Genomic DNA, 13309 nt, shown 5'->3' with positions numbered 1-13309 from the left:
GGCCGGGATGAGAGGTGCGAACTCTCTGGCGTTCCGCCTCCTCCTTCTCGAGCATGACCGCTTCGCAGAAGGAGGCGACGGCATCCCATTCCCTCTCGCCCCGGACCATGGCCTGAACCAGGGCCGGACGCAAGAGGTCGCCGCCGCCCAAAGCCTCGACGAGGACCCGGCGGTGCCCTTCCCATGCGGGGCACACCTGGATTGTGTGGTCCACCGTGTCCTCGGGGCTGTCCGCACAATGGTGACACCCGGGCGCCTCCTCACGACCGATGCGGTGCAGGTACCTCCCGAAACAACCGTGTCCGGTGAGGACCTGCGTCATGCGGTACGTGAGGGCGCCGTGACTCCTCCCGAGCCACTCCTCAAAGAGGGGACTTACCGCCACGATGGTGGCGTGCCCTGCACTGGGTTGCGACAGTCGCTCCCTCCAGGCCACCATGAGATCGCGCCGGAGCTCCGCCCGCTGCGCGACAACTTGCCGCGGCAACGGGGTTTCTCCCCGGCGCTGAGCCTCCTCGCGCCAGTCGTACAGGCGCAGGAGCATAGTGATGCCTATCTACAATACCTAAATTTCCTTCTTATTTTATCTTCAGTACCAAAAATAACTACCTTCATTGTTCATAGTAAAACAGGTGTGAGAAAAATATCAAAATTTTGATTAGGCAATGACTTCATCGAAAGATAAGGCGGTATTAATGTTTCAAAAGTCAAGTACGATAAACGTTTGATTGAAAGAAACAATCTTTTTAGAGTATTGTCATCTTTCTGTCATGATAAGGGCTTGAGGATCATGTAGTGAGAAAGGTCTTAGGCAATAGCGCGGATGGATGTAGAAATATTGGACAACTAAAAGAAACGATGGATGGATGTGTGAAAGATGACTGCTAGAATGAATGTTACTTGTAAGATGACGTTAGTAAGAAAACTACGGATGAAGAAGACAGGCTGCATCAAATAAAAATAAAATTTAAATAGGGTTAGATCGATGATGATCTTTTATAGACAGTCCATCTAATCAATAAGCAGCAACATTAAAGGACGATGGGCGTTTTGGTACCCTGTCCAACAGTGTTGATTCTAGTACCATTGCGTAGGTCTTGGCAAAGCAAAAAATGTTTACTATGACGACTAGTCCCAAATCCCTGTCCATTTCGCGTGACATCGACTAATAGCATGTAATTTTCATAAATCATCAACGTAGATGTAGTTCTTAAATCCAACTGTATTGAATAAAAACTGGTAAAGTAACAAAAAAATAGGAATTTGGCTTTCTTAAAATGTTTGCCTGCCGACTGCTTTAAAAAAAGACTGTGCAAACCTTTGCAGTTCACGCAGAACTAGCTTTTGTATTTGATGAAAGTCTTTCAGTATTTACAATCAATAAAGGATGAAAAGTCAGGAGACGATGTTAACATAGTACATATTACGACTTAATCTTGCTCCTCAAGAGGTGCTGAGATAAGGATGAATTTCTTCTTATAAAAAGATGATTAGAAATGTTTTGAACTTTTGTCAAATTAGATGACGATTGTGTTTCCGTAGTATGACTTCATAGACTGTTACAACTTTTAGATTATAATAGAGTATATCTCAAACAATGTAAGATGTCTATTAACTGAGTTTAAAATTATCACACTGACGACATATGCCTCTTAATGAATTTGCATATATGGATGACATACTTGTTTCTATGTCGATTCAATTTTTAACTTTACTCGGATCGGACAGCTAATTGAGGCAAGCCCCATAGTTTTTATTATTCTTCACGTAAATACCTTTCTAATGATATATCATACGTTACTGTTGGAGCGGGTACCAAGTCTCATACAAAGTGCCCATTGTCCTTTCTCCATAAACAGTTATTGATGCAGATGAATTACATAGAAAACATACAAATAAGGCATTTCCGTGAACACATCTTTCTCAAAACATTCACCATTCACATCAATGACGTATGAATATATCAACGACTTTGAATGCATTTCTGACCATAAAATAAATTCAATGGAAGCCCATAAGTCTATTCGTAAAAGCTCAGCTATTTTAAATATAGCAATTTTCAACCCAAGGATGCATTTATCCCGTTACTGAAATGTAAACTATGCACTCCGTACTAAAGCAATGTCAAAAATTTCGGAAATCCCATTCACTTGAAATCCAAGAATGAGTCAAAAACCATAATTAAAATGATCAGGCAATATCAATTCTAATGTCGTCGACGTAAAGTTCAAATTCCTTTTCCAATTAACCCTTGGATCCGGAGTAATGCACTTTAATGAAGAAACGTCATCATTTGTAAACTCTTCCTAATTTAGATCTTCTGTTCTTGGAAATAAGGTTGTAAATGAGTCAGCTGGATGCAGTCCAGTCGGAAGCGATTCGGAAGTGACTAATGTTAAGTTACCTGTGTTTGTTTTATAACTTTTAGTTTCCTCACGGATCTTATCTTTACCATTGGTATTTATAGTAATATTTTTCATAACATTACTAAAATTCTTATTTTATCACTTTTATATTCAGCTTTATCAACCCCATGATATTCATTAAAGTTCCTATCTATTGGGCAAAGTTTCATATCCTTGTCTGTTACTTAGAAGTTCCTAATAAGAGTCCAGATGTCTCTAAATTTAACAAAAGGCTTAATAAGTAATCAAGCTCACATTAATACCACTTACATACGTTTATGACACGACTGACTCAAATTATGCAATCTTGCAACAAATGAATTATTTTATAACATCTATAGAAGTAAAGTTTGAGATGACCTCGAAGATAAATAGTGAATAATCGGAAATCTTATTTCTTAGGGTACAAAGGTAACATAGGTAAGGTACATACAAACTTTTGACTTTATATTATAAGTGTGATATATTAGAGTTCCCACGCAAATATGGTCTTATTAATGATGTGAAGACAAATAATTAAGATAATTGAAATGTATTTGTTCAAACTATTAAATATTTATGTTGTCCACATTGATAAGTATATAGATGATAAAATTAATCGTTTTATTTCATACACTTAGAATAGTTTTCCTCGTACAAAACTCACTTAAAAGAATACCTAACATTCCAACAGTATAAGAAATCACAAGGAAACCTGCAATTTATTTGTTTGCTTAACAACTTAACGAAGTACGCAAGTCATTGCAAATATTACTCGATAATTACATACGTAAGAAAATAACTTCTCATACAATTGCTGAACATCCTCTTCCAATTATTGTCAATGACAAGAAAACTATAGAAACTAACAGCAGATAGACCAAAATAAGAATATACTACGGAGTAAGGAAAGTTGAGCGGAGATGCCATAATGCAGGTAGGTCAGGCGCCTTCTTCAACATGATATGGCGGGCTTTACCAAAACGATCAATTACGAGTGAACTAACGAGGCGTTCTGGTTCTTTGAGACATCTGTCAACGATTTTTGGTATTGCATAAAATGATCGGGTCCAAAGAAAGCGTACAAGGGCGAAGACAGTAACGTTCCTCGTCCCCCGAACACCCGCATTTTGACGCGTTACTTTCTTAGGAGATTTTCCGTTATGGCACCTCCGCTAGTCATTTTGTTCCCCATGGAATATCCGGTGAAACTAACTTAACGACTTAATAGAAATAGTAGTACTACCATATATAAAAATACAGCATTTCATTGACAAAAAAACCTTGACACTAGTAAACACATTTACGTAGATGGCAGAGGTATATATAAATAAGTAGAAAGATGAGCATGCGTCATAAGGGCGTTGACCTTAGGTCTGGTAATGTCACTTGTGAACTGAAATCTATTGTGATTAGGATGGCATGACTTTTGTAGTGGTTTCATCATGTGTACCTTTGTTTTTTGCTTCATATTTGATATCGAATCTTTCTAAAAGTTAGGGTTTGCTTTTATCTGTTATTTTAAAGGAAAAACTTTTGTCGTTTGTTTGGGTCACTGCTGATAACGGCAATCTCAGGAACTATTGGTCCGGTTTGAAAAAATATTTTAGTGTTAGACAGCTAAGAACTTATACTAGTTCTTATCCGTTAACGCGAAGAAAGTTTTCATTGAAAGTTTTCATTGCAGAGAACGCCTAAGGCGTTAAGTCCGCCGTTGTACAATGTGCAAAAAGTATTTTAAATAAATAAATAAATGAAAGTCAGTCTTTCATTGTTTTATTTTTCTTAAATCTAGAATTTTCCTTTAATATCATAGCCTGCTTTTATATCATGAAATCCCTATTCCCTTTCCGTATGAGAAAATACTAGTTAATTTTATATGCAATGGCACAAATTATTACAATAATACTTCTTGCGACAGTAATCAAGACCGGAACGCAACCATTATGTTTATTTGCCTGAAGTTAACTGTCGGAAATTACAACAGCATTAATTGTTTTAAAATATTTACGTTTGTTAGCACATGATTCTATGGGAATAGCTTAGCTAAGGTTTGCTAAGAAATACTTACTTGGGTGTGTATATTTCTTTACATATCAGTAATATTACTGTGGTTCATCCTAGACCATTTTTCCAATCAAAGAGTTCTATCTGCCTTCATTCTAACTGTTTAATTTTACACTTAAAGCATGGCCAATACCAAAAAAACTCATATCAGAACGCCATTAATTATTATTTCGAAGTAAAACAACGCCATTTATTCCAAAAACTACAGGAAAAATCTTCTGGAACCCCAAAGATATGTTCTATATTCAAAATCTCCGTAAACAACTGACAGTTGTCACCGAACAATGTCAACAGTCAATCAAAGAGTTAGGAAACACTCGAGGTACTTAGTGTAAGTGTGGATGAGTAACAGTTTTCTCATACATCCTTCGGGTCAAGTGTGCTTTTCCTATGTGGACTGTGCTCATTTGAGTGCGTTTGCTTCTTAGGATTCGTAGCTCGGGGGAAGGGATTCTTGATCCCCTTTTGGAATGTTACTATGTACTGTTGAACATTATTGTCTTCAATTTTTGTTCTCAGCTTAAATGATTAAATATTAGTTGATGAAAGTCTTAGGCAGGGTATTTTAATTCAGCTTTTGTCTTTCAAGAGCTTTCTAGATCGTGATTCAATTTTTGGCGTCTTCTTGCTAACATCATTCTTAAAACATATAGATTGTCAAAATAATATTTTTTAAGGTCCAAAGTTCCAAACAGCTTCCAGAAACAACATTTAAATTGAATCAGCGAGTTTCTTCGCACATACTTACAGCATTCATATGCAAATATAAACTTGTGTATTCGAACCAAAGAGACAAAGTATCTAATGTAATATAATTTAAGGATCTATAGTTAAGATCTCAGCTAATTATAGAGAGGAATTTAAGCGCATCTAGTTATCCTTGCAAGGTTTAAACACCACACACTGGAGACTAAACAGTCGGCCGAACAGTTGACCGATAGCTGCTAACATTTTTAAAGAAAATATTGATCCCAATCAAAGTTTTCAGTCGGTCTGATACCGGCTAAAGACCTGATCTTTGTAATGTGCGTACTACCATTCATCTTCATACTGATTTATGAGCCCAAACAAACTATCGGCCGACTAGGAGTTTGCAGTGTGTCTTACTAGAAACTATGGAACTTGTATGTGTAGTTGAATGAAATCTTAGGACAGGTTTAGAGTCATTTAGTTCTCGTACTGCACTAATAAGACATTTTATTGTTCAAGTTTAAGTGCAGACAGGGTTACCACCATCTACATTATCTTTTGTTACATATAAATTAATAGGATTGGTTGGTGTATTCTCCAATAGCATATGTATTAATACCTACATGCAAAGTAAAAATACAATGTAGGTATGTAGCATATTTGGTATAATAAGAGGTGTTTTCTAACTCTGGGTAGAATACCCTTTCATCTTGATCATAAAGCTTTTAAAGATATAAACAAAATATATTTTAGTTACTTTACTTTTGAATAATGCGAATAAAGTTGTCATCAAAATTCTAATTGATAAATTTTGATGTCAACTTTTAACGACAACACCCTTCAGGCGCCAGCCCTTGGTTGGCCAGACGAGATAAAACAACCATTTACTTACGCGATATCAACCAATATTTTTATAAAAACCATGGGACAAGACAACCATGACTAGCTCCATCCGTCGGCACCGCCAAACGATCTCTTATAAATGCGTTAATTTCTATTCGTTTAAAAGTTAATGTAAAACTCGAGCCAAGTCCTTCAACATTTACAGTTTCATTCGCTGATAAAACTATGGAAAGTTCAAGTGGGAGCCAAGTGCTAAGTTTTATCTTGGTAAGTGAATTGTGAGTAAGTTTGGCTTGAATTAACTATTCTTTTTATATGAGGTCCTTTTTAGAATTTGTTTTTAGGATACCGTTATCAAAAATAAGCCAGTTGCTAATGTCTGACAGGCAATGTTAGTTTCAGTTAGTTAGTTATAGTTACAGCCTTTTTATCGTCTCACTGCTGGGCACAGGCCTCCTCTCACACGGAGAAGGATTGAGCATTAGTTTCACAATGAAGTATTTTTATAGCGTGTATTCAAATAGGTATTTAAATAAACGCCTTTAAAAAAAAGTTCTACCTAAAATCGAATACTTAAAAATCATAACTCATAAGCTTTGCTTATTTTAGCATGTAACGCTCTATTAATATAGTATCATAACTTCATAAGCCAATGTTCCTTAGTTAGATATTCTATCAATCATATAATTTACAAGCTTAGCTTATTTTATTAGGTTACGCACACTTCTAATGTAGTTTCATCAAACCAATGTTATCTCGAACTTGGCTGCACCTCTCCCATGCCTCCTACACAACCGGTTCAGTAACATCTTTGAATTGAAAACTGTGCGATTACACCTTTTCACTTAACTGCAAGCAGACTTGGCGGCTATACTAGACGTATGTTATCAACTTGGATGTTACACGTTAGTAATATAGAACTTTTTAGTGATTCTCAGGTTTTCTTGCTTTTGTAGGCTGAGAGAATTTTATTTGTCTAACCATGTAAAGAGTTATAAATACCAACAAAAATGTAATATGTCGGTCCGAGATGTTCATTTTTATTTTTATCCATATTTAATCATCCACCTGAAAATTTCTAAAGATTTACTCAACCATTTACTCAAGAAAAATTAAGTATGTAATAATAAAACTTAATGTTTTAAATAAACAAAAGAGGTATATTGTCAATTCCATGGCATAAGGTAACCAAAACTTAATTAACAGTTCTTACACAATACCGCAATATTATCTCTCTAAATAAAAAAAAAACTTATTGATGACGCAAAAACCCCACAGAAAAACTACCATTCCCATAGATCTAACGCCACAGAATATCACACGCATTGCAAAATTAGGTAACATCAAAGAGAAGAAACTCAAAAACTCGTAAAATACTTTCTTCATGGCGTTGTAAAAGCATTTTTACAAACATACACATGTTGAACCGCTGGCCCGCTTTGAAGATAACCGAAGTTTCGCAAACCGAAGATGGTTTATGATAATTATTTTATGGTTATGAGGTGAGGTGCTCAGAGCACGTAAATAACTGGATAGGGTCTTAGTAATTGGGTACCTACCTCTAGTGTGAAAATATACTTACCTGTCCCAAAGTGAATCCCTTCAATTATTCCTACTTATTCTACTTCCTACTGAAATTATAAAAGCGAAAAACTTAATTACGAATAGATGCATGTAAAGGATACGTGTATGGATGTTTGCGCACTTCTCGCAAAAACTAGCAATTGGATCTTGGTGAAACTAGGCAGGAATCTAGCTTAAAATAAGATACTTTTTATCCATGTGATGAAAGTAATTCCCTCGGGATTCAAGTGAAACTGCAGCAAAACAGCAATTTGTCTATAAGCACAGTATTTGTTAAAGGTAGGTAAGTAATGTAACATCACCGCTCAAAGCCAGTTATAACCGGAAAACACCAGTATTGATTGACCGTGGGAAAAATATAAAACATGTGTGTTAAACTACAACACGGTCATAATATTATGCATTTCTAATAAATTTTCCGAAAACATCCTCAATTTCGGTGCAGTCGCAGTAATAATTTTGTATTTGCTCATGAGAACTCTTCATTGATTATAAATTAAATGTTTGATGTTAACATATTTTGTTAATAAAATTAATAAGCGGCTAATCATTCATATTGAATCATGTTTCTATACTTTTTATATAGATGTGGACTTAGTTAGTGTGAGTCAACAGATTAAAAAAAATATTTTTACCACTACAGAAAAGCTTCTTTATTTGTTACTTCTATATTTTCAGGAGCCTGCGCGACTGATTGATCTCCTTATATGAGAACAGCCACCGTGTCTGAAATCTGCATTGGACGCCATTAAAGGTATATATTTCGTTAAAAAAATTTTGCTAATTATATTATTATTGCATGCCAAGTTGGGCAGAATATAGCTGGAACCTACTTCTGTAAAAACTGGTATCACCTATGTTTTACGCAAATAAATGTTTCTTTCCTTTGTGCGGTGTAAAAAGACCTATTTGAGTAGGTAAATACCTAAGAGGTTTTAATTTTACCTGTCTAAAACATATTTATTAGATCCTAACTACTTAAAATTCTAGATTAAACATAATCCCATGTTCTACCATACTATTAACTTCTACTTTTAAAGCTACCCGCATAAGAGATTATCAAGAGCCGACTGACCCTAAAATTTATCTACACTTTGCCCATCAAAGCTTTGGCGGGCAGTTTGTAAAACAGCCAGATAACTGGGGAATGTTAAAAGGGTGTTTCTCTGGATAAAGTTAGTGTCAGATAACGGTTAAGTCGAGATTAGAATATTAAAAGTTTTTTAGTGCTTGATATGATAAGAAAGTTTGTAGCCGAAAATGTATACTATAATTTTTTAACTGACTTCTAAAAAAGGAGGTTTTGCTCAGTTTGACATGTATGTTTTTTGTGCGCTAGTATCTCACGTTTGGTTAGACTGATCTTGATGTAGCTATGCTACATTTCTAAACTGCGTCTAAGATGTTGCAAGATTTGGATTCGAAAAACCTTTTCGATTTTTTTTTTATAGGTTTGCGTTTTGTTACTTTTTTGTGCACTTTCTAAATAATTACTTTGTGATACCTCCCAAATGTTGAAACCCGTTAAATGGTTATGGTATAAAATAATAAAAATATATACCGAGAACCATATGGACCAACTTTCTTTAATTTTAAAAGCTAAACGTTTTTTAATTGTTATTGTATTGTAACGTACGTTTAATAAAGAAACGGGTTTTTTTATTGTTTTATAACTTTAAGGCACTATTTTAGTGAAATAATACATATATAAAAATTTCTTTCTTCCCTAAAAGATTGCAATTCCTTTAAAAGATAAGCTTACACGACACATGTGAATTTAAATAATTATCATCCCCTTGCAATCAACGTAATTTCTTACTTCCGCACCGTAGAGAACCCTAAATTCCCACAAAAACCACTCGTACGGAACCTTTAGTTGTCTCAAGAAAATATGTCATGTCTTACGGTTGTTAGGGGAAAGACTGCAAGCTATAATAGACCTTATCACTCTAACTATAAAGACCATAAATGCTTGAATTAATTCAATAAAATTGTAATAAAAACTGTTAAGGAAATATGTGTTTTATGCCAATTGCAATAAAGACTAAAATCAAATAACTCATAGCAATTAAATTACTTTTAAGTTTACACCTGTCAGTTCCATTTTCAAAATTACACACACATCGAAAATGTTATTATTTTAGATGTAAACAGAAATGGCGGTCACATCCATATCGCGTGACGAATGCATTTTTAAAAATGGAACGAATAAATTCTGGTTGCCAGTGACGTTTTCTAATTTGAATTTGGAAATGAAGCCAAAAATATAAAAAAAATATGACGAACCTTCTTAGTGACAAGCAAATAATTACAAAAGTTAATTTGACAAATAGGTACGTTAGTTATTTTTACCTGCTTTTACTAGGTAAGTAGGTATTCCACTAGATTAGATGAAAATAACACTAAGTGTATAGATATCTAGGTGTTCCCAATACATAAATTACAGTTATTTCAACAATTGCTTTTACAAAACGTGCAAAAAGTATCGAGATCACTCGATTGTGACGTCACCGCGCATCGTGGCACGACGCGACCGGTAGATAAGAGAGCGTTAGAAATCAAATGGGTATTTCGAACGCTCTGACAGATGCGTCGGTGGTGTAATGGTCAGCATAGTTGCCTTCCAAGCAGTTGATCCGGGTTCGATTCCCGGCCGACGCACACTTTTACTTTTTAGTTTTTTTATCTTTAAAATAAATAAGTTTAGATTATTCTTACATAGATTTAAATTCAATGATACAAACGTAAATCTAATTATTATCTATTCTTAAACTAAAACAATATTATAATGATTCCTAAATCAAATGAACTGCTGAATAATTAAAAATTAAATTGTTGAGTAATAAAACTACTAATCATAATAATACAATAGAAACAGATTATCAAGCTGTAATACTATACTAATACTAATTACTATTTACTTGTAAGTTCTCAAAACAATAATGGATCTATTTACACAAAGTAATTATAAATACTTAGTTACCATATTTTGTTTACACATTCAGACGGAAATATCAGGTTCAATATAATGTTACTTTTAACAAGCATTACAAATTGTATCTTTGCTATTTAAATGTAGGTATTACATAATGTGATTTAATTGAGGGAATAAATAACTGGATAGCAAGTTTTGAGTAACTAAAGTATATAAATTCTTTGGTTTATTTTCAAAATAAAATCATCAATCAATCAAAATCATTTTTTGAAAGATTATTTTTGATTTTTCAAATCAAATCAAATCATTTATTTCATTTAGGCCTTCACAAGCACAGAGCACTTATGAACGTCAAAAATTATAAATAAAGTTGATTCTAGTTGTCCATTCCAAAAGTAGCTTCCTATGGAGAAGAACGGGCAAGAAACTCCATGGTTACTCTTTTTAAAACATAATGGGTATTACATTCGGTATGTATTGATATACGATAATTACGTAAAAAAAAAGAAGTGCTTACAATATTTTAAGGGTTGACTCTGAGAAAGACATACAATGCAAGTTGGACTAGGAATTATATGAGAAATTGACGACTGATGATTTGACCAGGAACCCTAACGTCTTGTTAGTTCTAGTAACTGATCACGCCTGCCAAACATTGCTTGACCTACAAGAAGGCGCCTGACCTACCTTCCTTATGGCATCTCCGCTATATTTCCTTCCAGCATAATTTAAACACAACATGACCCAATCCAGACCGTTGCCTCCGCTGACTCAAGATTGGGAATCCCTCGTATTCCAATTGTACTGATTGCTACAATAGATACAAATTAACTTCGCGTTGGTAGTGAACTGAGTCAGATCTATCAAGGTCTTATCGATCTAAGAAATTGAAAAGTTGTATTGGAATTTAGTGTTTATTATTTGAGAAGTTTGTTATTTAGCTTAGTACCAATTGCTTCAGGGCCCACCCGATTCCCGTAGCAACTCTTTCTCATACCGGGAAACAATAAATTATACCTACTCATATCATGGAGATGATGATCATATAACGTGGTGTGCTGTAGATACATAGAAGAATTTTTCAATATCGGTTCAGTAGATTCAAAGATTAACAGAGTCACAAACTACTTCACTCTTTGACTATAGAAAACGAATCATTCGTTCACTACTCTCAAAGGTTTGATTTGTTTCGTGCTTCTTCTTCCCTTTCTTAGTTCCATATTCTGACCTCTGCTAGCTGTTTCTTTACACTAATCTGTGTTTAGTAGTTCCAAAAGATAAAATATCCTCAAGACTTATTAAATATGCAACTAACATGAGTAACGAAGTATTAGCAAATATTGATAAAGCATCCAACTTTAAACTTACAATTTAAAACCAACTAAGAACCTACAAGGACGTACATAACCAGTAATCTTCATAACATTTACGAGGCATTGTTATGCTTATTACTTAACTGAACGATCAGCTTTGAACTCGATACAAACTGGGTTAATATCCCAAGTTTAACTACAACTATTTCGGGAACGTGCCAGTTCTGCAGGACCTATAGTCATTGTGCAAAATGCCCGTCAAGTAGCTAGAGTTATTGTTGACTTTAGCCGGCAATTAACGATCGCTGTGATTTAAGAAGGTGGTAATTTATGATGTAATTGTTTTTGGTGTTTGTGTAAACAAGGCTGTGTTTTATTTTTGAGGTTTCCCAAACACAAGTATGGGTATTGTCGTTTGTACATCTTTGGCAGTCACTATAGTTAGTCTGAAGCCAGAGATTTTGACAACCACTTTTACTAAGTTTATAGTGTTACTGGTTGACTGTTTATATAAGACTAGCTTTCCGCCCGCGGCTTCGCCCGCGTGGAATTCGGTTATATTGCGGTATAAATCACAACTATAAGAAAACTTCTCATTCCCACGGAAAAATCTAAGAAGCGCGATGTAACGCTGGATACGATTAGTTGTTAAACCAAAACTGAATGGTACACTATATTATACGTTTTCCCTTGTGGAGCAAAAACATGCAGATTTTGGGCACTGGAAACCCGGGAACACGCTACATAGAGCTGACCATGCGAAAAACAATGTTTTTCTAAGTGTACTCCAGCAACCCTTAGAGTTTGGCCTTGTGCTTTATTAATGGTCATTGCAAATGAAACCCTTATAGGAAATTGTAGTCTTTTAAATTGAAATGGGAGGTCTGTTGGAATTGGGTTAGCAGCGGTGAGGGAGTGTCAGACTCTTACTGACTAAAATCGTCGTGTTCCGTCCTAGGCCTTTTATATACCAGGGCCGCGGTATCTCTTTCGAACAACCCGCAGCCCCGGCTGGCCCTGGCCCTACTGGGCCTCACTGATTTCAAAACACCTTAAGACTAATTCGCGGTGAACCTTAACACCGCGATACAGAAAAGCACAACGCCATCTATCGAGCTATCGGGAAGCTCGCGATTGAACAATGAGCTACAGGTTAAAGCGCAAGATATCATTGCATTTCTTACGTATCTTAAAAAAAACAACGTCACCACGTTTTAAAAAGCTATCATTCCACTTCTTACGTATTTTAAAAACACATCGTTACCACGTTTTAAAAACACCCAGCGCCATCTATGGCATACCTCAAGAACTAAATAACTTAACTAATACTATAAGTATTAATAATTATACCAATTAGTAATTCGTTGAATTATATAGTTATTTCAGGATAAGTAGATGTAAAAAAAACAGTTAAGACGATAAAACAATTTGTACGTCATCCCTCGGGAATTCCTCATTTTCGAGGATTCATTATCGTATCATTTAGCTTCTAA

The 13309-nt window shown here is 35.1% G+C and overlaps 1 non-coding gene across 1 annotated transcript; it reads left to right on the top strand.

Annotated features, from left to right (window-relative positions):
* Window positions 1-10157: 10157 nt before the first annotated feature.
* Trnag-ucc (transfer RNA glycine (anticodon UCC)) lies at window positions 10158-10229 on the top strand. Its single transcript has one exon. It is a non-coding gene; the product is annotated as a tRNA-Gly (tRNA).
* Window positions 10230-13309: the final 3080 nt, after the last annotated feature.

The sequence above is a fragment of the Helicoverpa armigera genome, chromosome 24 (assembly GCF_030705265.1).
Source record: "Helicoverpa armigera isolate CAAS_96S chromosome 24, ASM3070526v1, whole genome shotgun sequence".
Taxonomy (NCBI): Eukaryota; Metazoa; Arthropoda; class Insecta; order Lepidoptera; family Noctuidae; genus Helicoverpa; species Helicoverpa armigera.
Note: the sequence above shows the minus strand (reverse complement) of the source record. Positions and strands in the feature narration are given on the sequence as shown.